This window comes from Equus caballus, chromosome 15 (assembly GCF_041296265.1).
Source record: "Equus caballus isolate H_3958 breed thoroughbred chromosome 15, TB-T2T, whole genome shotgun sequence".
Lineage (NCBI taxonomy): Eukaryota > Metazoa > Chordata > Mammalia > Perissodactyla > Equidae > Equus > Equus caballus.
Window position 1 is genome coordinate 42,486,759 of NC_091698.1, and position 25,967 is coordinate 42,512,725.

Here is a 25,967-nt window from a genome sequence, read left to right on the forward strand (position 1 = left end):
AATTTATCAGCAAAACTAGTAACTCAGGGTAACAGCAAATTTTGTTTAATGTCTGATGGAGTTTTTGTAGACAATCTAAATATAATTGTTAAGAACAGGTAAGCTAAATAAATGTAAAAAGATAAAAGTTTTTGGAAAGACTTTTTAACAATAATTATATGTGTTATGATGTATGTTCTTAAAACAACTTAAGATGATGGTTAGCTGCTGTAATGTCACATGAAGTTTTTGTTAAAACTGGATAAGAGTTTTAAGTACAATAATTATGTTTTATAGTCTCCATACTTAAAAGAGAGCTTCCAAAATCTTTTTGGAAACAAACTTTATAGCTTTATTAAGGTAAGTTAAATAATAACAGTTTATTGGAGATTTAGATCATTTCCACATAAGATAAAATATTAAAGATTAACTACTAAGCATATATTTGTCTGCCTTTGGTTTCTTATATCAAAGAAAATGAAAAGTGCTTAGGTTTATTGATAAACATGTTTTATGTATGGTGAAGAATTTTCTATAAAAAAACATATTTCTAAAAGCTCTGTATACAAGGAAAGTAAAATATATGTTTTCAGTAAAAAGATATAAAGAATGGAAATATTTTTGTTTTTTGAGTTGAGAAAGATAAATTTGTCGTAAAGTACTGGGACAAATTCTGAATGTAAAAAAGTAACCAAAGGTTTGTAAAAGTAAAGACCTAAAGAGTTTTATGTATGGTCAAGTTGGCTAAGAGTAAAGTAAATCCAGTTAAGCAAATAAATTTATATGTCAAAAGTAAACTGGTACAAAATTAAAACTTGGTTTCCTCTTTCTTAAAAGATAATTTTCCTAAACTTTTAATCTGCTCTTGATAAAAAGATTATAAAAAGGTTTCTTTACTATTTTAACTCTGTTTTCCCTTGACTGTTTCTATTGTCACTTCAAATAGATACCTGAACGTGTTTTTGCAGTGAACTTTGTCTCCTATCTGAACAAATGTTTTAAAGCTTTTAATATTTTTGACAAGCTTCCCCCAACACGCAAATATTCAAGTCTTGAATAAAATCTTTCTTTTGACCTGGAAGAGGAGGGAAAGTTTCTCTGGGGATTTTCAGAGGGCCCCTGGGACTTCTAGGAGAAATTTCCTCTCTTTCTATAAGAAAATGCTAAATTAATAAGGCTTATTTTGTATGTTAGATTATATGAGAAACATTGTCAAATAAGGAATGATAAACTTTCTTAAATGGCATTATGTACATGAATGTTATTGATATAAGTATTTTAAAAATTATCTGATCTATTCTGATTGTCAGCCATAATTCTGGTTATTATCTCAAAATGCTGTATATCACAGAGATGGTCAAATGCTTTTGTCAATTACCATTTTTGAATGCTTTGTTATTTGCAGACAGTTGCTCTTTTACTTTGATGTTTTTGCAAATATGTTTCATCTTCAGAGAAATTCATGGAAAGGATTCTGACACTCTAGAATACAGGTTTCCAATAAACTTTGAGATTATAAAACTACACTGGGTAAAAATTACACAACTCCAGCAGGGAAACTGATCACCTGACAAACTGCTGACACAAGATTAAGATCAAAAACCAATTACACATGACTGAATAAGCCAAGAGGGATGATTATAATTTTTATGGTTTTTTCATTGAGATATTGCTGATTTTTCATGTTTTGTCTTTTTCAGATTTTAAAAAAACTTTTTCTCTATTCTCTCAAGGAACTATGACTTATAGCAATTTGTAAACAAAATTGAAACATTTATCTTTTTCTCCCTATCTGAGCCATCCAAATGTAAAAAATCCTGATGAGTAAGTATTCTTATTCTCATGGCAATATGGTTGTTTGCATAAGTCCAATAAGAATCTGTTTTGCTTATAACAGGACACAATTGGAAACACTGGTTATATTACCAAGGCTTTGACTGGAACATCATATTTGAAAAAATATACAGGGTTAAATATAACAAGACAGCTTTTGAAGAATGAAGGTTGACATCCTGGAATAAAGTCATTTGGAAGTAGCGGCCTGGTACCTCGCTTATGTGTTCAGTGTCCTGGTAAGGTTGAGCAAAGAATGTCACTCCACTGGAGGGTACAAGGAACCTCAATATTTTGGGGAACCTCACCAAGAGAGGAGTTCACCCAAATCTGTAGGTGCTGCAGGTGGAATCTGATGACAGGTCTTTTGCTTGGCTTTCCTGGCCTGGAGAGGCCTTTAAAGTTCAACCTGAAATTCCTTACAAGGTTCCAGCAAAGCAGGTTTAAAAGAGCCTATATGATCAATTACTAGTCTTGCTGTACTTATGTAAATAATTATGCCAAATTTATTAAAACTAGACTCACTTTGAAAACCAGGTAGTCTTAATTTGGCTATGTCTAGTGAAAGTAAGGGTGATGTTAGGGAAAAAGATTATGTTTCAATGGAAACTATAATACACATTTGTGGATATTGAATTTTGGTTTTGTCAGCTGTCTTTAAGATTTTTGTTACATCTGTTAACCAGACTGGATCCTAAATTCTTTTATTCTCCTGAAATATCTGGCTACAAACCTCCAAACTAACATTTTCAGGGTTTTTTTCCCATCATTTTCATTTGGAGTCATTGAAAACTGAATCTGCCCTTTTTCTTGAAGCCTTGCAAACTGAAGTTGGAGGGCCTAATATAAAATTAAGAGAGATTCATGTCTACTGCTGTGTAAGGCACTCAAAAAGCTACCCGAGTGCTTGACGACACCATCAAAGACATTTCAAACTGCAAAAGATGCTTTGACCCTGACTTCTAGGAATCTTGATTTGCTGCCCCCTGTGTTCAGAAACTGGTTTATAATTTGCTCTAACCATTAACCTTGTTTTTCTCTTTTTGTTTCTCTAGGAAAGCTTCTTATTAAATACCTGGTTACTTACTTACATGATACAGGCCTAACTTCAGGAGCCCACCAGCATCATCACTTTATTAAAAGACTGGTTCAATGAGATGAAACAACCTATGCTTCATTTCAGCAGGAAGTAGCTAGATTGGTCACTGCCCCAAATCCCTCAAGATTGAAGGATAAACATAAGATAGGGGGAATTGATACTGACCCTACATTAGTTATTAGTTAGATATCAGTTTCCCTACATTAAACCCAGAATATATGGGGTTAAAACCAAAACACTCATTCCCTGCTTATTCCCTGGCTTCCTGGCTCCAGAATCCACTATCATCCATGGAGACAGACACCACCAAGGACAAGCACCTGGATCCATTATCTCCTCCCTGCAAAGAGATACAGGCTGGTGGGAAAGCTGCTGATCAGCAAGGCTATATGCTCCCCCTCCCCTACCTAAAACCCCAAATAAAAACCCTTCCTTTCAGCTTTTTGGGGAGTTTGGGATTTCAGCATTAGCTGCCCTCTCTCCTTGCTCAGTACTATGCAATAATAAAATTCCTACTTTCTTCCACTACCCCCAGTGTCAGAGAGTGGCTTGCTGTGCAACGGGTGAGCAAACTCACTTCAGGTTCGATGTCAAATATGTCTGAAACAATAAATCATGCAGACGGAATAACAAGTTTCCTGAAAATAAAATAAGAAATAAAGCAGAGTATAGCAAATATATCACATGATTTCTGCCTGGCTATCATCAAATTTGCTAATTCCTTTTTGCTGCGGCATATATATGATTCATTTTTCATTCAGCACAGACAAATTGAGCTAAAGGACATTAAATAACAGCTATAATTTTAAATCATCTCACAGTTCACAACCTCAAGGGTAATGTTATGACAGAATCAAATTAATTTATTTAGTTTTTCAAAATAATAAAACAATTCACTCTTACCTTTGTCTATTTCTGGACCCATACTACATTTTGATTCTGATAATATCCGGACACCAAAGATATAGCTTACATGGAGTTATGTCTATCATTGTGGAATTCAAGGTTAGACAAATCATTAAATAATTTGAGTTTTCTCCATATTCTGCTGCAGGAATCCAATGTGACTTCTCTTGACATTGGAATACCTGCTTCACTTAGAATTATTGTAACTAATGCATTAGTTTAATAACTCAAAAGTACACTATTGAATGACTCACTAATTTTAGTTGTGCTATCATCACTCTTCCATAAAAATGAAGTATCAGAAAAAAATCAAGGTTTTTGTATAGAACAAATTCACAGCCTGGATAGTTCTAGATTACTAATGAGTAGTGACCTTGCCTACCTGGGTAGATGCAATCATCTTTTCAAAACACAAAGAGTAAATCAAGAAAAAAATGAAGAAAATTTTTTTTCAACTTTCCTCATTCATTATACAATGCCCATTAAAGAAAATAAATTAGACATACAGTGAACAAAAAAAATCCATAATCCCACCAGTGGTAGGTAGGCAATCACAGATTGTGGTTTGCCACAATCCTAGTGCAGCGAGTCCTTCCAGAACTATTTTCTTGTTCTAAATCTCTGATTGCATGTGTGCGTGTGTGCATGCATGCACAGGCATGTGTGCCCACATTGTCATACTACATCAATCTTTGTAAACTGCTTTTTCATTCTATGTGAATAATATGTAATATATCATTATATATTTCTAGAAGTTATTTTTAGTGGATGTTATTGTGCATTTGTTACATAATTTATTCTATGTTTATTATTTCCTAGAATATTTTTCCAAAATCAAATTACTTTAAATTATTTTGAATAATATTACCAAATTGCAAGTCAGAAATATTTTACCAAAATAGTCTCCCACTGAGTGGCCAATTTTGTATGTTATGCCCTATTCCTCCTTCTCCAATTTCATTTAAGGAGAAGGAAGGCATATTCTCAATGCCATAATTTGGATAAAATGGAATCTAAATATTACTAAACATTTACCCATATAATTAACAACTTTCAGTAAACTTCATGAGGTCAGGAAACCTGACTGTATGCCACTGCCCATTTTGAAGTCTAACATAGTGCAAAGCATACAGTGAACAGTTAACATATATATTTATTAAATACATGATTAAAAGAATGCATTAATTTGTTCTTTTTCTAATTGCTTATTCACATGCTAGGCCTACTTTTCTCCATTGGGGTATTTATTATTTTATTTTTCTTTTTGAAATGAAATATATTTTTATATATTTTCCAACGTATCCTAGACGTTGTAAATATTTTTCACAGACTACATGTTTCTTTTATTGTTTAATTCTAAATGGGACATAATTTTCAAAGTTCAAAAGTAAGATAGAATCACAAAAATAAAGCGTATGTAAATATTTATATAATTTTGTCCAGTAAAGGGCTGACCCAAAGTCCAAAACAAAAGTAAATATTACTTGATGTGACTATATAGAAAGAAAGGCTAAAAAATCCTCACCAAAAGTATGAGTTACAAAAGCAATGACAAACAGAAAAATATATTTTGAATACTTGTGAAGAAGAGAGTGTTAGATTTAAAATGCGTGTATTTCTTATTTTAAAAAAAAACCTACCCTTTTATAAAAAAGAATGCATGAAAGACAGACATCACGAAAGATATAATTGACAGTGAATTATCAGATCTACTAATAAGCTGGTGAGTGCAAATAAAATAGAGATGTGACAAACTCACTGTCAACAATCTTTCTCATTGCTAACATCTAAAAGAATCACAATACTCAAAATTACTATGAGTGTGAAGAAATGAAATAAGCACACTCATTCACTATTTTGGGGAGTGTAAGGTAGTCAGAACAAATGTGTTGACACTCTACATATGTAGCTTGAAGGTGGCAGTAGTTGTGATGTAGGTGTGGGTCATTCACCTCCACAACAACCCAGCACAAACTTGGAGAGATGCACCAATCTACTATAAAGAGTGAGGGGAAGCTAAAATGTATAATTTACAAGTGAAGACAGACAAGAAAACTCTTGAGTTCTTCCTGCAGGTATGAATAGCAGATAGAACTCGGTTTTCCACTAAGCATCTAGCCATTAACCATTGGATCAGTCACATAGTTCCTAAGGGCAAACAATAATTCTCAGAAAAGGTACAATCAGCCCATGAAGCCCATTATTGTCCTAATTATGCAGTGGTTTTCAAGGCCATCCCACTCCCAAAGTAGGGAGTACTATACTACTTATTACACACAGCAGTCTAGTTTTTTCTCTCTGGTACAAGAAATAGGAAATTGGCCCTCCACTATATGTTTTTCTTCTTAATAACTACTCCCTTAGCTACCCAAAGATCTGTAGAAGCTTTGAAATTGCAATGTATAAAGGGCTACTTAAGCTTTAAATATACCATCATCTGCCTCTAGAGCAGTGGATCTCCACGTTGGCTGCACATTAGAATCACTTGGGGAGCTTCTGAAAACTAGAATGTTCAAGACCCACCCCCAAACAATTGCATCAGATTCTCTAAGGGTTAGAGAGGGCGGACACCCAGGTTGTGTTTTGTTGCACTTGCTTTTAAGCTCAACAGGTGACAGTGATGCAAGATAAATGTAAGGAATATTTCTCTACAGGAAAAAGGAACAATAATGTTCTTCAAGACTATCTACCTATGTCTACTGTCAATTTTCCCTTTACCATCAGTTAACAATTACAAATATCCTCATCAAAATTTTAATAGGACTAAAGCTGCCTTTCGCTTCTCTCAAAACTCTCTTCTGTTTTAGGCAATATTTTTCCTCAACAGGATCTTGTTGATGGCATCTAGCCCAAGTCCACCTGTATTTTAACAATGTTGATTTTATAGACTCATTGAAATAAGGCAGAAAACATGCCTTGGAGAACTATGAGGTGTCTCAGTAAGAAGGTTTTAGAAAGGACATGTTATAGGATATTGTCTTGTATCAGGATTTTGAGGCATGTTTAAGGAAGCATGACTTTCTGCTAGGTTAGATGCTCTTTGCAAGCCAGGATTGATTCTATGATTGGATATCTGAATGAACTTTCTCAAGGAGGCGGAAGAAACAAAACAAGGTTAAAGCCGTGATTGATGAGAAGCAGTAGCCACTCATGTTAACCAAGAAAGATGGCTGTGGGTCATTTTTGTGAATTGGACAGTGTTTTGTTTTCACCTGTGATCAGATATAATTATGGAGTTGTTGTGATTCTGCCTCTATTTATGGTCACAGAGAGACCTTGTATGATCTGGTATTCTGTGAAATTGTTTATGCTCAACAGAAGGACACTGCTACTAGGACAGCTAGGCCAGCTTCTACTGTCAGGGGAGCTCCCACTAGTAACCTCATCTGCCTCACTCTCTCAACCTCCATAGTCCAGCTACACTGAAATTCTTGCTGGCTATTCAGCACAGAATGTTTATTTCATATCATGGCCGCTGCCCTTACAGCCACTCATGCTGGGGACATCACTCCCTCAGACCTTCACATGACTGCCATCTTTCTACTCAAGCTCAAGTCGAATATCACATTTCCAGAGACACCTTCCATGACTACCTTGGATAAAGCAGCCCCCTCCCCAGTCATTTCTAACTCCATGTCACAGTTTATCTTCTACAGTGCTCTTAATTCAGAATGTGGTTTATTTGCTTTTTTAAAAAATAAAAATTGTATATATTTAAGGTGTACAACATGATGATTTGATATACATAGTGGAATCATTACTACAATCAAGCTAATTAACATGTCCATCTTCTCAAACAGTCACCATTTTTGTATGTGTGTAGTGAGAGCACTTGAAATCTTCTCTTAGAAAACTTCCGGTATTCAATAGCATATTAATAACAATAGCCATCATGCTATACATTACAATTCTAGACTTATCCATCCTACAAAGCTCCAACTCTGTTCTCTTTGATCAACATCTCATTTCCTTCATACAACCCACAGGTTTTGATATGTAATAGTCCACTATGATTGTTTATAAATTGTCCACTAATGTAATAGATTTCCTCTTTGATTCTAGAATGATTTCAGATAGATTTAGCAAGAATCACTAGCACCAGTCCCAATGAGTCTCCTTGCCTCTGACCAGGGCACTTTCTCAATGTGAAACCAGAGACAACACAACATTCTGACTGATTTAAGCCTGGGCCATGTGGCCCTTACAGCACCCTCTCAGTCCCAGCTTAGGAGAGAGGAACTAGACTGCATTACATGAAGAAATAATGGGGAAAAGACAGAGATATAGAATAAATAAGGTAATCAGAGAATGTCTGGGAAAATATTATTGTTCAAAACTAAATTGGATAGGTTGTATTCTTTTCTACTAAAAAAAAAATTACATTTCACCCAAACTAGATATAAATGATATTTTTACAACATTGACCATAGAATTGACATAGAACTGGCACTATGGTTGACTGGTTACTAGGTGTGCACTAACACTTCTACACACTAGTGAGATTCAATTGCTGGACGTTTAAAAACAGTTTTTCCATCCCTTCTACAACCTCTCACATTCTTTCCTATTAACACACTGCCAAAGATTTTTTTACATCTCATGGCCATTTCACATTTCTTATTTCCTCTTCTCCTTCACGCATTGAAACAGGCCCTGAATATAAATTAAATCATTCATTCTCAATTGTTCTACTGGTATGAGCATCTCAACATTGTACAAGTGATAAGTTATAAGTTCTAGATAAGTGGACACTTTTAGGTCAGGATAAAAATATTCATGGTGAAGAAAGCAAACAAAAAAAAAACAAAATAAAGGTTTTAGTCAAATATTTATGTCAATTTCTTCAGACTGGACTCTGTCTCGCTCACTCCTCTTAGAAGTTGTCGTGATATTTTTATGTTTTCACAAGCTAAAACACAGTCTATTTACAAGCCCACTTGATGTTTTCTCAGTAAACAATGAATTCTGGACACAGAAAATCTGACCTGATTCAAGTCTAACATTTTCTTTATTGGTCCAAAGATGATATCTCTTTCTTTATGTTCTCTATATGTCCAAATAGTCCAAAAACTCTTTTTTCCCCCAATTCTTGCTGATATTCATCATACATTATCACATAGAAGAATTATTCTATTTTTAAAAAGAAAAATATCCTTTCTGAGGCTGGAGAAAATGAAGAGAAGCTAACCATCATCCATAATCCATATCTTCACTGAGGTATCTAAATGTGGATAATGTGGATTTGAAACAAGGAGATAACTATATTCAGTCATGGCTCTATCTATAGAGATAGCATAGCTCAATGGATAATTGCCAACAGCCCAAACTCTGGCTTCAGAAGCCAACGTTTTAATCCAGGCTCCACCACTAACAAACTCAGTTTCCTGATCTGTAAAATAGAGATGAAAATATTACCTACCTCATAGGGTTACAGTATGGATTAAATGAATTTATACATATAAAAACATTTTGAATGTGTTCTCGATATATCTTAGCCATATTATCACCAGTTGTTTATCTATCATTGTGACAGGATGATGTGTGGAGTATTATATGCTTTCGTATACAGTCATTTCAGTCTCCAATGGACTGCATATATGATGGTGGTCCCATAAGATTAATACCATATAGCCTAGCTATAGGTAGGCTATACCATCTAGGTTTGTAAACTCTATGATGTTCAGACAAAAATAACATCACCTAGCAACACTCTTCTCAGACCATATCCCAATTGTGAAGTGACGCGAGTATATTTAATTCTAGGACTTGCCTCCATTTGACATAAGATATGTGAACTTGACTTTGCCTCATGGTGACCAGACACCAAGCAAATACTTAGCTTTCAAATTCCAAAATCTCAGGTGCAAACACAAGATAGAAACACTTTTCTTTCCTGTAAGTTAATCACATTCTAGATAAATAGGCTGTGTAACTTTTATTCTGATATAGACCAAAGGGTAGTGTGTGAACAGCAATTGAGGGTAGACATTAATGAAAGTGCACATTTTCATTAATCTCAGAAAGTGTACATTTTACCACCTTATCCTACTCTCACTTAAATATCTGGGAAGAAAAGAAGCAATGTAACCCAAGAGGATGTGAGAGATCCCAGACTTATGACATGATTCTTGAAGTATAGCTCTGGAAGCATCCAGTGTGACACCTCACAGTCCAGGCATGATTGCACAAGGTATCTAGGCAAAGTGACCTGAGAGCATCCCACTTACCCCAGGGTTCCCGAAAGGGCATGTACTTTAAACAAATGAGGGAGAGTTGAAGAGACCTTCATAGCCTCAAGACTAGAAAAAGAGAATACCAGAAAAGAGAGTGTAACATGGCACTTGAGCTGGAACTAGGAAGAGCAGACAGTTACATCTTAATCAAGGTCCTCACAGTGGAGAAAACTACTCTAGAATGAAAGCAACGAGTTCACTCAGGAAATACACTACAGTTCACTACAGAATGACCATGCCTAAGGATGAAATAAGTTACATTTCAACAAAAAGCAGATTAAGTAATTAACCATTAAGAAGAAAGATTTATTCGTAATAATTCCAGTCAGAAAATAACTCATATCCATCAACTGGTGAAAGAATAAACAAATTGTGGTGGGCGTATATATATATATATATATATATATATATATATATATGCACACACACACACACACACATGCACAATAAAATAATACTCGGTAATAAAAAGGAGTGAACTACTGATACATACAACTTGTAAATTCACCTCTCTCAAGGCCAGAAAATCAGTGGCGTCTCCAGATTTTACAACATGAGAGACTTCTCCAAGTTTCTAGGCCTCAGTTTCCCCCCAAATCAAGCACATACCTCCAGAGTTAAGGATCTCCCTCTGATGTTCTCACCCCATCTATACAGTTGAAAATTAACTTCCTAAGACTTGCTCTTAGCCTGGGATTCCAAGTTTTCAGCAAATTTATTCAGAAAGTCCCAATTCTGCATAAACACAAATAGATCTTCTTTATACCTTCACAAAGCTACAGACCATTATTCCTCATGAATATAGACACAACACTCCTTAAGAAAATACTTGAAAATCGAATCTAGCAATATAGAAAAAGAATAATACACTGTGACCAAGAGAGCTTTATCTGAGTAATACAAGGCTGGTTGATCATATGCAAATTCACCAAAGCAATCCACCATATTACTAGTTTAAAGAAAAAAAACTACATGATCATACCAATTGATATGGGAAAAGCTGTATCAAAATTGTTGACAAAATTCAACATTCATTCACGATTAAACTACTGAGCAAAGTAGGAGTAAAAGGTAACTCCATCAACCAGGTAAAGGATGTCTCTAAAAAATCTACAGCTTGCATCGTGTTTAATTGTGCAAGGCTGAAAATAAGGCAAAGGTGTCCACTCTCACCACTACTATTCAACAACATTGGAAGTCTTAGCCAAGTGAATAGACTATAAATAAATAACAATAATAAAAATGGTAAAAAGCACGCAGATTAGAAAAGAAGAGAGGAAACTGTCCCTGTACACAGACAACATGATTGTGGACACAGTCAATTCAAAAGAATCTACGAAACAATCATCTGGAACTGATAAATGAATTTCACAAGATCATAAGATACAAGGCCAACTCTCAAAAATCTTTATACCAGCAATGAACAATTGGAAAATCAAATTTAAAAGAAAACAATACTGTTTACGATAGTTCCCCCCTCAAAAAAAGGTAGACATAGTCTAATAAAACACATCTAGTATGTCTGTTGAAGACTAGAAAATGCTGATCAAAGAAATCAAAGAATATCTCAATAAATCAAGAGACACACCTTGCTCATAAATTTAAAAAGTCAAGAAGTAAAGATGTCAGTTCTCTCCAAATTTATATATACACTAAATGCAATGTCAATCAAAATCTCAGTAGGATTTTTGTAGTATTGACAAGCTGAAGCTAACATTTACGTGGAAAAGCAAAGGAAATGGAATAGACAAAACAATTTGGAAAAAGAAAAATAAAATTGAAATAACCACGCACTACCTGATTTTAAGAGTTATCAAAAAGTTACAATAATCAAGAGTATGGAATTGCCAAAAAGATAGATACATTGATCAATGGCACAGATTAAAATCCAGAAGTAGACCCTCCTGAATATGCCAATTTATTTTTGACAAAGTCAAAGACGATTCAATGGAGAAAGGACAGTCTTTTCAACAAATGTAGATGGAACAATTGGACATCCATATGACAAAAAACAAAAAAAGTGCCTTTAACTAAACCTCATATCTCATACACAGTTTAATTCAAAATGAATCCCAGATCAAATGTAAAATGTCACACTATAAATCTTTTAGAATAAAACACTTAAGAAAATATTCATCACCCAGATTTAGTTGAAAACAATTTTAGACGTAACACTAAAAGCATAATCTATAAAAGAAAAAAATTGGACATTGTCAAAATATAAGCTTTAGCTCTGCAAAAGACATCATTAAGAATGAAAAGACAAGACAGCCATTGATAGAAAACATTTGCAAGCTACACATCTGACAAAGGACTTGTATCCAGGACAAATTAAAAAACTCTTAAAAGAAAAGAAACAACCCAATTTGTTCCATATGGGCAAAAGATTTGAACATATACTTCACTAAAGAGAAAATACGTATGACAATTAAGCATATAAAAAGATGCTTAACGTCAATATTCATTAGGTAAATACAAATTAAAACCATGATGAGATACAACTGCACATCTATTAGAATATCTAAAATAAAAATTATTAAGTTCTGGTGAGCAACTAGAATTGTTATACATTGCTGGAGGGAATGCAGTATGGTATAGCAACTCTGGAATACAATTTGGCAGTTTCTTATAAAGTTAAACATTATTTATCATATGACTGAGCAAGCCCACTTCTGGGTGTTTAGCCTAGATAAATTAAAAAATGTTTACACAAAAATCTTTGCCTGAATGTTTACAGGAACACTGTTCACAGTTGTTCAAAACAAGAAATAACATGAATGCCCTTCAGTGGGTGCATGGCTAAGCAAACTGTGATACAGCCTTACAATGAAATACTACTCAGCAATTCTAAGGAAGAATCTATTGGTGCACACGACAATGTGGGTCTCAAATGCCTTGATGTGAATGTAAGAAGGTAGTGTCAAAAAGTTACATACTGTATGATTCCATTTATATAACATTCTCAAAAATACGGAACTATAGTTCTGAAATATACATCAGTTCCTGGGGTTAGGGATGGGGATCTGTGCGAGTGCTGAAAGATACCTCGAGGAAGATTTTTTGGGATGCTGTAACTCTTCTGTATCCTGATTGTGGTGTTGGTTACACTGATCTATTCATGTATTAAATGCTTAGAAATGTGCAGCAATAACAATAGTCAAAAGAAGTTCATTTAAATTCTTCTTACTCCTTCTAAGACACTTCTCAAAACAGTACTGACTCATGCCTTCAATGTCAGTTTTGTGATTTTTCACTTATTTTCTGCCCTTATAAAAATAATTTTTATTTATCAATCTATTAGTAACATTATGAAATAATCACTATATGGCAAGCATTTTTCCAGGTTCTTGGTGCTATTTTTAAAAAATGATGGTCTCTACGGGTGTACTTTTTCTTGTTGATAATTTGAAACTTCATCTTTATCACTTTACCCTCTGACAACAATTCAAAACTCTTAGCTTTTTTTTTTTTTTTTTGCCTTTATTTCAAGAGATTTACCAAGTTTGTTGACATTCTGGCAACACATGAATTTATATGCATCTTCCTTCTGCAGACTCCATATTCCTGAGTACTTTTGTGATTCTCCATAACTTCATTCAGTTCAACTCAACAGTTATTGGCAACCAGTATTTTCCATGAACTAACTAGGTTTAAAATTGAACCTAAGTTGAAACAGAGGCATAAAGCTTAGGAGGTCATGGAAGAAGACAACCTTTGTTTCTAAATGTCCTTGACCTCTACTTCAGATAGAATCTCCTTCTTATGCTTAAAACCACATTATTTAGTATTTCCTGATATGAAAGAATTAATGTTAATTTATTTAGATAAGCTAATAGTATTGTGAGCTTTTTAAAATGTTTTATCTTTAATATATATTGCTAATATGTTTACCGATTAAAAAATAGTATTTGAGATTTGCTTCAAAATTATTTGTGAAAAAGAGAGAAGTTAGTCAGGATACAGATGAAATCAGAGTGAGCATAAGTTTATAATTATTTAACCTGGGAGATGAATATATAAGGCTTCATTATATTTGCTCCTCTTTGGTATACAATTTGTTTATTTATAATAGAAATATTAAAAAAAAGAAAAAATAAAGAAAAAATTTAAATATTTCTACTGCAAGAAACTTTTTCTCATATCATATCATACTTATAGTCTGCTTAGCACAAAAATACCCAATTTCAATGCAGTTCAACAATTGTTCAACGTGCGGTCTTAGGCAGTCACCAAAGGATGATTGCTATATGAGCAAGGACACACAAATAGCCTTGACCTCAGAGTTGTGTCTAAGCAAGAGGCAAGCAGCAGTTTATACATACGGTATTTGAAACAAGACACATGTTTGTTGCCACCATCTTTAAATCAAGCCTGTAGTAAGGACAGTCTGCTCCTAGGTCCTTCTCACAAGCCAGTCTAAGCCAGAAGGCGAAGAGAGATTTCCTCACCGACAGAGCATCAGAGGCGCCTGACCTGCAGGTAGAGATGGGCCTGTGGACAGCCTGTTCCCAGGGAAGTTGCTGATCCCTCATAGTGTGGCTTAGTCTCCATAGGGCATGTCCCTCAGCATCCATTTAAGCCACAGGTGCATGGCTAGAAGGACCCCAAAAATGTCTTGGGATGGGTGATGTTTAATAGAATAGAAACACAAGAAGTTTTCAGTTATTAGTTGCTGCATTTGAGTCCTAAGGGTAAATAAAAATTACAGGTACTTAGATTCCTTTAAGTTAACTGTGGGATCCCTTTCAAAGAACTTTGTGATTTGACATTTGACAAGTGGCTTTTAAAAGACATATCTTGAACTTCTTTTAAGCTTTAATATGCATGCAATAACATCTCCTTCAGTACTCTTCCACTTAGCTGCATTAGCTAGTATTAGTTAGTATTGCATTAGTTAGGTGCTGCTTCAACCTCAGCATTAATTAATAAGTGTTTTGCCTGGCATTTTAAACACAATGTAATTTATGTGAAAGTAAATAAAGCAAGCACAAAGCCTCTTCTGTTGTTTTCATGTTTAGCTTTGTGTTTCTAGCTTTTGCTGTATCTGCAGAAGTTCTGTTGACATAATTCCTTCTCAAATGGAAGTCAGTGGCTTCCTATTTCATTCAAAAAGTATTTATGGGGCAGCTCCTTTGCGTTGGAGTCTGTTTCAAATTCCTGTTAACAGGGATGACCTTATTCCCGAGTGGAGCTTATATCATAACCAGAAGAAACAGAAAATATATGTTAATAATTGAGATAATTGAAACTTGCGTAAGTGCCCTGAAGAGGAAATGCAGAATGATGATAGAGAAAAACTTTTGTGTTTTAAGGGGACACCAACCTTAAGGAAGGTCACTCAAGAATGACCTCTCCAAAACGTGATGTTTTAACTGAGACCTGAGGTGTGAGAAGAAGTCAGTTGTGAGAGGCACCAGAGGATGAGAATATTAAGTAAAGGAAACTGCGTGTTTCAAAGTCCTGAGACAGGAAAGAACTGAGTTTTTCAAGATCAGAAAGGAGGTCTGTGTAGGTGGATCTCCCTGAGAATAGGGGACAGACATAATAGGGAAGATCATGTAGGCCTATCAGGCTAAGGTAGTGAGGCTGGATTTTATCTTTAGTCAATAAGAAGCTGTTGAAGGGTTTTAATATGGCTGGGAAATGATCATTAGTATTATGTAAGGGTGTTCTAACAGTATTGTGGAGAGTGTATTGTGGAGGGACCATAGTGGAAACAGTGAGACCAAGTATGAAGCTGTTGAAGAGCTGTAGGAGACACAGGAGGGGCATGTGGCTTAGGCGAGTGCAGGAGAGGGGGGAGAGATGTGGGCCAATTCAAGGTATATTTTAGATATAGACAGGATTGCTGATTTACTGGATATGAGGAATTAAGGACAGGGAGAAATCAAAGATAACCTCCTGGTTTCTGGTTACAATGAATGGCAGGATTTTCATGAAATGATAAAGGCACAGTAAGGTTTTTGAGGAGGGACATCAAAGCTTACTAAGTCTACAGAGATTTTCAACTGAGTATGTTAACAGGACAGTTGTATATATAACTGTGTCGTATTGAGGTAAATCCAGATGTAAAGATATAAAATAGTGAAACTTTAGCATATGGATGATTTTTAAATTTTATTTCTATAATTTTAAATTATAGGAGAGTGATGTCAGCATTGTGGCAGAGTGAATTGTTCACTTGGTTTCTCCGTACTAAGTTACAACTAAATGGACATTCATTAACCAACAAAGGATTCCCTGCAAACCACACTAGGATGTCTGAGAGATCCATGCAGCCATACATCTGAAGGTGGGGGACTCGATCCCCAGAAAGCAGTGGAAAGAGGTGAGAAGATCCCTCCCCCTCCTTGGTGGCAGCAATCTAGGTTATGGGTACTCACACAGCAGCCAGTGCATGACTGTAAGAGGAGGCAGGGGGCAGCCAGGCTTGCATGCAAACACTTTTGCTTTTTGAGTTGCAGCCAGGCTAAAGGAACACCCACAGTGCCACAGCAGCCCAGTCCATGGGAATGCTCTCCACTGAGTGGAGCCCCCCACCAAGCACAGCAGCTCAGGCAAGCCACCCGTGAGTGTAGAGCTCGCCTGTACATGTGAAAGTGCCTCTCCTCATCCACCTAGTGCACCAGCTTGGTCGGTCCCCTGCCAAGGCAGAAGTCCCACACCAGAGTGCCTGTACATGAGTATGTGACCTGCCAAGCAGCAGTAGCCAGCAGGGAAATGCAAATGAACCCTATTGGCACAACTTCCAGCAGATGTGGTGGGTTCAGAAAATACAGCTCCTGCCCGCCCCTTCCCCCTGAAAGGCGGCAGCTGGAATCTGCCATGTGACACTACCACTATCCACTTGCAAAGGATCAATTCATCAAACACCATCACAAACCATAGTAACACCTGAGAGCAGAAGGAAAGTGCCAAAAACCAATCCTGAAGTCACAGCAATTTGCAATCTAAATGACAGAGAATTCAACATAATTGTCATAGGGCCATCACCATTTCCCTAGTGGTTAAGTTCAGCATGCTCCACTTCAGCAGCCCAGGTTCAGTTCCCGGGTGTGGACCTGCACCTCTGTTAGTAGCCATGCAGTGCTGGTGGCCTACATACTGAAAAACAGAAGAAGATTGACATGGATGTTACCTCAGGGCAAATCATCCTCAGCAAAAATAAAATAAATTTAGACAGTTGTCACAAAGAAACTCAATGAGTTACAAAAAAGTTCAGAAAGACAGTTCAATGAGCTCAGAAATAAAATTAATGAGCAGAAGTAATACTTCACCAGAGAGATTGAAACTCTAAAAAAAAAAAAAAAAAAACAAATTCTGGAGATGAGGAACACAATTAATGAGATAAAAAATAATTTAAGGGCCGGCCCCATGGCATAGTGATTGAGTCCAGCACACTCTGCTTTAGCAGCCAAGGTTCATGAGCTTGCATCTCGAATGTGGACATACACCACTCATCAAGCCATCCTGTGGTGGTGACCCACCTAGAAAAATGGAGGAATATTGGCACACATGTTAGGTCAGGGCTCATCTTCCTCAAGCAAAAAAAAAGGAGGAAGATGGGCAATGGATGTTAGCTCAGAGGAAATCTTCCTCACACACACAAAAAAAGATAATCCTTAAATAACACAGTTGATGTTATGGAGGACAGAATTAGTGATTTAGAAGATAGAAATGCTTCAGGTAGAAGAGGAGAAAGAACAGAGATTTTTTAAAAATGAAGAAGTTCTTTGAGAAATATCCAACTCAATTAGGAAATGCAATGTAAAGATTATAGGTATTCCAGAGGGAGAAGAGAAGGAGAAAGGCGCAGAGAGCTTGTTCAAAGAAATAATGGCTGAAAACTTCCCAAACCTAGGGAAGAAACAAGACTTACAAATACATGAAGCCAATAGAATTCCTAATTACATCAATGCTAAAATAACCTTCCACAAGGCATATAATAGTAAAACTGACAAAAGTCAATGACAAGGAAAAAATATTAAGGGCAGCAAAGCACAAGAAAATAACTCACCGTGGAACTCCTGTCAGGATTTCAGCAGATTTCTCAGTGGAAAACTTATAGGCTAGGAGAGAATGGATTGATATATTCAAAATACTGAAAGACAAAAACTTTCAGCCAAGAATACTCTATCCAGTGAAACTATCCTTCAGATATCATGGAGAAATAAAAGCTTTTCCAGAAAACAAAAGCTGAGGGAGTTCATTGCCACTAGACTTTCCTCAAAAGAAATACTGAAGCCCTCATATCTTAAACAAAAGGCAAAGCTTTGAGAAAAGAGATAAACAGTCAGTCAAAATCAGAAAGTTGCAGCTCTCTTCAGAACAGGTTAGCAAACACTTAATTATGACATAAAAGATAAAAGGGAGGTAACCATCAAAAACAACTATAAACAGTTCAATTTTGTTACAAACTCACATCACAAAAGAGAATAATGTGACAACGATATCTCAGAAGGGGAAGAGGAAAAGGATGGAACATGCTTAGGCTAAAGGAGATAAAAAGCTATCAGAAAATGGAATATCTCATCAATGAGAACTTTTATACAAACCTTCCAGTAACCACTAAACAAAAAATCAGAGCAGAGCCACAAGTCATAAATAAAGATAAAACTGAGAAAACTATCACAGAAAACCACCAAACTGAAATGGCAGTCACAAATACAAGGGAAGAGAATCAATGGAAAGAGAGAACAAGTAGAAAAGAAGAAATAAAATGGCAGTATGAAGCCCGCATTAATCAATAATCACTCTAAATGTAAATGAATTGAATTCTCCAATCAAAAGACAAAGAGTACTTGGACGGATTAGAAATTAGAGCCAACAATAGGCTGCTTCCAGGAAACACAGCTCAGATCTAAAGACAAACATAGGCTCAGAGTAAAGGGATGGAAGATGTTACTCCAAACAAATGGCAAGCAAAAGAAAGCAGGTGTTGCCATGCTTATGCCAGACAAAGCATACTTCAAAATAAACAAGACGATGAGAGACAAAGAGTGGCAGTATATAATGATAACAGGGACATTCCACCAAGGGGACATAAAACTTATGAATATTTATACACCTAACACAGGAGCACCAAAGTATATAAAGCAACCATTAACAACCTGAAGGGAGAAATTAACAGCAACACAATAACAGTAGGGTACCTCAACACCCCACTTACATCAATGGATGGATCATTCAGACAGAAAATCAATAAGGAAATACTAGATTTAAATGAAACACTTGATCAGATGGACTTAGTAGTAGTATACAGAACATTCTATCCCAAAACAGCAGAATACACATTCTTCTCAAGTGCACATGGAATGTTTTCAAAGGTGCCATGTGTGGGAAACAAGGCAAGCCTCAATAAATTTAAGAAGATTGAAATCATATCAAACATCTTTTCCAAATGCAACACTATGAAACTAGAAATCAACTACAAGAAAAGAGCTGAGAAAGTCACAAATATGTGAAGACTAACCAACATGCTACTGAACAACCATTGGACCAATGAAGAAATCAAAGGGGAAATCAAAAAATACCTGGAGACAAATGATAAAGAAAATACAACATACCAACTCTAATGGAATGCAACAAAACTGATGCTAAGAGGGAAATTCATAGCAATACAGGACCACCTCAACAAACAAGAAAACCTCAAATTAGTAATCTTAAACTACATCTAACAGAAGTAGCAAAAGAAGAACAAACAGAGCCCAAAGTCGGCAGAAGGAGGGAAATAATAAAAATCAGAGCAAAAATAATTTAAATAGAGACTAAAAAAACAGTAGAAAGGATCAACGAAACTAAGAGCTGGTTATTTGAGAAGATAAACAAAACTGACAAACAGCCAGGCTCAACAAGAATAAAAGAGAGAAGTTTCAAATAAATAAAATTAGAAATGAAAGAGGAGAAATTGCAATGGATACTGCAGAAATATAAAGGATTATAAGAGAATACTATGAAAAACTATATGCCCACAAATTGTATAACCTAAAAGAACTGGATAAATTCTGAGACTCATACAACCTCGCCAAATTGAATCAAGATGAAATAGAGAAGCTGAATAGACCAATCACAGGTAAAGAGATGGAAAGAGTACTGAGAAACTTCCCAAAAAACAGAAATCCAGGACCAGATGTCTTCTCTGGAGAATTTTATCAAACATTCAAAGGAGATTTAATACCCATCCTTCTCAAACTATTCCAAAAAGTTGAATAAGATGGAAGATGCTTGGCCTAAGCAGAGAATTAGTTCAGGGAGAGGACTCAGAAAAAACTGAGAAGGTGGCTCCAGGGGAATGGGAGAAAACCCAGCAAGGTGATGTTGCAGAAACCAAAAACAGTGTTTTGAGTCCAGAGCGTCAAATCTCTCTTCATCTGTACTGGATCAACAATGTCCCTATTTTGTGCCTTTTAATTCATAGTCCACACAGAGTAAAAGTCTTCTGTTCAATTCTACTCAATGATTTTCTATTGACCTAAGAATACATTCCAAGTTCCTGAGCTTTCTCCTCAACGCCATGTCAGCGGGATTCCCTTCAAGTCTGAGCTAGCCTCACTGTCTTCCTTTGCACCAAATGATGTTATCTGCCATGGCTTTTCATGTCCTCTCCTCTACTTGAAATTCCACTTCTACAGTTTTTAAAATTTGGTTACATTTCAATTATCCGTCAACAAATATTGGTTGACAAATTGGAATGATGGAGTTAAAAAAAGAACTAGCTCTGAAATACAATTTTTAAAAAAGAGTAAACATGTCCAGTGAGCTTGTATCTCATTGCCCTCTGCCTCTGCATAATTCTAACGCTGTCAGTAAAGCACCAGCATTCAGATAGTTACTGTGGCTGGCAGTGCATACAGATAAGCACCCAAACCTCACTGTTCCTCTCCAATACATCAGACGTCTCTGGTGACCTACTCATCACTTTCTACCTCCTGCATGAATGTAACCTTGATTATTCTTCTCAACACTGAATCTCACCCATGTCCCTCTTTCTTGCCCCCAGATCATTATCATCCCAGGTAATATTAGTGTCACATCCAAATCTTGTCCCTACCCACTCTCTAGGATCGTATCCTTCTGCTTTCCCCCGATTGCATCTTGTGCTCTGCTTCCTGCTGTGCGAACAAAGGCATTGGACTCAATGATTCCAAGATCCCTTTCAGCTCTGCCATTCTCTGTGTAATTAGAGCACTGCTCTGTGATCTGTCTACAAATACAGAAGAAGTTCAGAGAAGGTTAGGGTAATTGAAGAACGTTTGCTAGAGAAAATGTGGACATTGAATACAGTCTTGAGGAATGGGAAGAATTTAAACTGGCAAAAAAGTTTGTCCCAGGTTGGAGAAACTACATGACTCAATGCAGGGAGGTGGAAAGAAAAGGTATGTGTAGAGTGACTGATGAAAGATCAGCTTGACTGGTTTAGTAGGTACAGATTGCTGGAGGGTAAAAAATAAGCCTGAATCAAACACAAAAAATAAGAAATAGGAAATAAACAAACACCTGAAGGTGACTGAAATGAAATCTTTAGTAATGGCAATGATATTCTGCCCTAGACTTTAAAAAAGCATTTCAAAGCCAAAGGACAATCAAAATTGAAGAATTTAGGATGAATTCATAACTACTATAAATACATTTTATGGCAGTGAAGAATCACTTTAGTGGGTTTCAATATATCTAACTATGCAGAATAGATAAAGAAATCTATATGAATTGTTTTTAGGATTTGACCCATACCTGGAGGAGGGTCCTTAGCTGAGTCATGTTATGCCAGCAAAAATGGAAAAGTGGCACTATCATTCAATCTTCAGAGTAGCTGTGCCAAAAAGAGTTGGAAATAAGGAGGCTTAGATCACAGTTCAAATCTTTATTCAGACCAGTTAATAGAAAGGAAGAATAGAAGGAAGGAGGAGAGGAAGGAAGGAATGAAGGAAGGAAGGAAGGAAGGAAGGGAGGGAGGGAGGGAGGGAGGGAGGAAGGAAGGAAGGGAGAAGGGATGGATTGAGCGAAGGAGAGAGGGAAGGAAAAGGAGAAGGGATGAGAGGAAAGGAAAGAAAAAGAGAGGAAATGAAAGGTCTTTTTCAGCCGTTCCATGCCCTTAAATATTAGCCATTTATATCACAAAAATTAGACACTCTTTTCATTGCAGGACAGGTAAGAGATACTGTTGATAGCAAAGGGTAAATCATTACTTTTCCTCAATTTAAAATTTCTGGCTAACTATACAGAAATAAAATTATTTTTTAACCTAGACACCATCTTCACATTAAATATCTGAATAAAGCTTAAGAATGTGTATGCTGTCTAAAATAAACTGAAGAAGGAAGGTAAATAACATCTAGTATGAGCTATATGCTTAGAACAGTTCTGTGTGCCTAACAATCATTACACCTTCAATCAATACAACAAACCTCAGGAATAGGTATAATCATTTTTCTCTCAGGGAGAAGGAAACTGATATTCAAAGAGTTTAAGTGATTTACCAAAGTATCACAACTTGAAAACAGCAGAGCTGGGCTATGAACTCAGTGAGTACAGTACTGGCTAACCATCGTGACCACCACTCACACACGTACACACATTCTACCCCAAAATGGGCCAAGATAACTTCTTTACAATAAACCTGTGCTTTTAAAATACGATCAGAAAACCACCTGCATCCAAATCACCTGGGAGGCTTATTAAAAACCTGCGTTTCAGAACCTGCCTCAGACCACCTTCACTGAAATGTGCTCTCCAGGTGATCCTGGTATGCGCTACAAGTTTGAAGCAATGAAAAAAATCAAACTACTTCCCATAAATCACATAGTATAAATGCCACGTGAACTCTTTAAACTAGTTATTCCAAACCACATCCTATGCATGAACTTCTATTTTCATCAAAATCTAATATCCCACAATATAAACCAAAGCCATTTGGCCACTAAATCCGACTTTCCAAAATGAGGCTTTTGAAAACAACCCAGAACTGAACTGAACCGAAAGACTGAAGAGTAGTCAGTGACAAGATGTGCAGAAAACCCAACTTTTCAAAGATGGAAAAGTATTGAAGGATATGAGAGATGAATAGGACGTGAATAAGTCAGAAACAGAAAATGGGTGATGGAAGGTTATGGCTGGTCAAGGAAGGACCTTAGGGACTCAAGCAACGTACATATTTTTAAAATCAAATTTATATTGAGGTATAATTTATATAGAAATAAAATTAATCCATGTAAATGTAGGGTTTAATGAATTTTGACAAATGCATGCAATCATGTAATCCCAGACATAATCACTATATAGAACATTTCTACAAGGTTACCTGTTCCCCTTTGCAAACAGTGTTCCTCACTCATAGCCCCAAGGTACATCAATTTGCTCAATTGTACCTCTTCTAAAATGCCATACCTTTAGCGGATGTCGAATTTTGTTAAATGCATTTTTCTGCATCTATTAAAATCATCATCCAGTTTTTCTCCTTTATTCGTTAATGTGATGAAATACATTGACTGACTTTTGAATGGTTAAATCAAACTTGCCTTACTAGGGTAAACCTCACGTTGTCACAGTATATTATCTTTTTACATATGCTATTTTGTAATACTTGTCTGCATTTTCCTTCTCTTGTAAAGTCTTTGCCTAATATAGGTATCAAAGTAATAATAATAATCTCATGAAAATGAATAACAAAGTTTTCCTTCCTCTTCTATTTTCTCAAATAGTACATTAGAATTGGTGTTTCTTCTTCCTTAGCTGTCTGGTAGAGCTCACCATTGAGGACATCTGGGCCTGTAGTTTTCTTTATGGGAAGAATTTTAACTATAAATTATTTTTTAAATTGATACAGCGCTATTGAGTTTTTCTATTTCTTCTTGAGTTATTTTTGGTAATATATGTGTTTCAAGAAATCGGTTCATTCTATATAGGTTGTTGAATTTATTACCATAACATTTTTCGTAATATTTTCTTATTGTTCTTCAATACTTATAAGCCCTTTGGTCAGGCCTACGCTGTCATTCTTGTAATAAGTAATTTGTGTCCTTTTTTTTTTCCTTGATTAGTCAAGCTAGCAGTTTGTCAATTTTGCTAATTTTTTTAAAGAACCGGTTTTGACTTCCATCAGTTCTCTTGATCCTCTCTCCGTCTTTGTGGGCCGCTGCTGTACAGCCAGTTAAGGACTGAAGTGTTTCTGAGGAATTTCTCTTCGTTCTCCTGCACTCATCCTAAACTTGGCAGACTACCCGGTGACTGTGATGAAGGTCAGTGGAAAGGATTTGGAAGGGACATGCAGGCTTTTGTGGCTGGGGGTCCTCAGGATTCTAACCATCACACCAGCCAACATGAGGCCATAAAATTTCGGGAGATTTCACTGTACTTCTACATATGCTGGGTTTTTCTTCTTCTTGCTCTTCTTCCAGGGATGAAAGTAGTCGGGGGCCTCTTTTCTTTATTAAATGTTTATCTTTTTCTACATTTTAAGTTTTTGAATGCTTAGCTCTCTTATGGGCTTTTCAAAATATACAATTTTGAGTATAGCCACCCTGTTCCCCTTGTTCCTAGAGGGTTTTTTTTTTAATAGAGTCTGTGTGATTGGGGTTGGAAGGAGAATCATTGGAAAATCATATACACAAATCAGCCAGGATACTTTCCCAGACTACTCTTTGTCCGATCACCATCTCTGCTACCTGCTGTACACTGGGGGATGTAACGTGAGCTCTGCTTTTTCACTGCCATTAGATTTATGATCCTTACTACCCTTCTATTTATTTCACATTAAACAACACCTGAAGGCAATGGCTTTTTGACATAATTTATTGGGATCTGATCTTGTTTTTTATAAACTGGGGTATATCACTTATTGTAGCCTATATGAAATGTATTTATGTTTCCTACCTGAACAGGAATTCTCTGAATTTGCTGCCTTCACTAAAATTGCAAACCTAAATTTGACTGTCTAAATAACCATAGATCAATTCCTTGCTTCTCTTCCCTTTATTCCTTCATCTCAATATGCTGTTGAGGTTAGACCTGTTTAGTCAGTCCTGCCAAGTCTGGTCAATGTGGAGCCTAATAAGTGCTTTCTAAAATTACTTCTTTATTCTTTGCATACACAAGAAGAGAAAGGTTTCTTTCTCAGAATCGTGTCTACCTCTCCACAAATGGTCATAGTTCCAAACAAGAAGCTCTGTGGCATCTTTATTTCACCAGTTACAAGACCTCATAAAAAACACATTGATTTTTACAAGACCTCTGTGCAATAATTGTAGATGTATTATTACCTTCTTTTCAAGTTATTCCTAAACCATTTACTATTTTATCATATTCCACTGCTTCTAAATATTTTATGGTACCAGATTTATGCTCTGCCTTCTCTTCCATCTCAACCCACCCCAATAGCCAATTTTTATTTGCTTTTTCATAGGAAAGCTTTTAGTTTCTTGGACTATAATTTCCCAAGACTACATTAAAAGTCAATTTTAATCCTTCAGAATTTCTGTTTCTGGGTCACATATGGATTGTATTTTCTGTTATTTTCTCATTAGAGACTTGTAAATGTTTTTCTTAATTTTTCTTTCTTCTCTAGTCCTCAAGATCCACAATTTTTTAAAAACAAGGGAAAACAAAATGAAACCATATCTTCTACACAAAGTTTGTTTTTAAAGACACAACAATTCTGTCAGAGGACTTCTGTGCTCTTCCCAAGTCGAAGCGATCCTTAAAGTCCTCAGGCTGTCTCTCATTCCTAACCGGGATTGCCTATTCTCATTGATGGATATGGGGGCATACTCTGCCAATTCCCTGTTATATTTCATTGAGGTGATGCCTTAAAACCATTGCCCTGTTACAAGAAATGAGAGATACATTTCATTCCCCAGGGTTGCTGTGTATATGTTTCTTTTAGCTTGAGAAGAAATAGGCTGCTTTAGGAGGAAGTAACTGTC